Source organism: Penaeus monodon, chromosome 23 (assembly GCF_015228065.2).
Source record: "Penaeus monodon isolate SGIC_2016 chromosome 23, NSTDA_Pmon_1, whole genome shotgun sequence".
NCBI lineage: Eukaryota > Metazoa > Arthropoda > Malacostraca > Decapoda > Penaeidae > Penaeus > Penaeus monodon.
Window position 1 is genome coordinate 30,931,809 of NC_051408.1, and position 1,034 is coordinate 30,932,842.

At 40.6% G+C, this 1,034-nt stretch overlaps 1 long non-coding RNA gene across 1 annotated transcript in view; it reads left to right on the forward strand.

The window, feature by feature from the left end:
- The first annotated feature begins 396 nt into the window (after positions 1 to 396).
- Positions 397 to 1,034, forward strand: part of LOC119588391 — a 30,079-nt gene continuing 29,441 nt past the window's right edge. Inside the window, exon 1 of the long non-coding RNA XR_005230081.1 lies at positions 397 to 525. This is a non-coding gene — a long non-coding RNA (uncharacterized LOC119588391). The remainder of the gene's footprint in view (positions 526 to 1,034) is intronic.

The window sequence follows — 1,034 nt, forward strand, 5'->3', positions numbered from 1 at the left end:
ACGCTGCATTACTTGCGATGGAAGTATATGTAGCTTCCACAAACTGATTAAAAATAACGATTCCATTGTTAGGTGAAATTTATATATAGTATTCCTTTGGCTCCAACAATTGTCGTTTTGTTTACGCTTATCGTGTGCTCATGTTATACATTTCAGTCAACATACTTCACTTCTTTATTCTAATATTTCATTTCGGAAGAACAAAACGGCCTTTATAGATTCACATCATGCATACCATTATACCCCCATGAAGTCTGCGACAATGTTACCTCTCAAATTAAGGTGAAAGCCAAATTCCTAGCAATCCGCGTGAGTACTTATCCCGGTTTTCCTTTGACACTGCAAAGAATGGGGAAAACACAGGTAATTCCCGCTGTCAGGTGTTGTGAGCGCTGGCGTGAGGAGAGAGGATGGAGGCAGTGGCTGCGAGCCCTCCCTGGGTGGCCAACGTGTGACAAGTGTGTGTGCTCTCATCAAAACCTTGGATTATTCTGTGATTCGGCGTCATCTGCCGTAAGACCGACGGTATGTGAATGTTCTGTTCCTTGGAGACTCTCTTGGGAATGCCAGAGAGGAGGTGATTGCAAAGGCAAGTGAAACGGACGACTTATTTTCCCGTGTTTGGGAGAAGGGGAGTAGATGCCGGACGTCGCTATGCGTCGGAAACTTTGCCTTGTTCAGATCCGGAATTACTGAATTATAATACAACAGAGGTTTATAGAACATTAAGTTTGTCAGTAACGGAAGAAAACATAAAATGGTATGTAGGAAGCACGGTTGTTTAATATTATCGTGATCGATGTAAATAGAAAATTGATCGTCCTTCGATTACTTGATAATACAATGTATATTTAGTGCACATTAGACATATCGGTGTGGAGGAACTGTCATGTAAATACAATTAAATTCATAGACATGTGAAATTTAGACGTGGCTGCAGATAGACCATACAATACAATTTGTTCGGATGTAAACGCCTTCAGTTTCTCATCACGGCAACTAATCTAGTGCAGTTTTTTTTTTATCTATTTGTT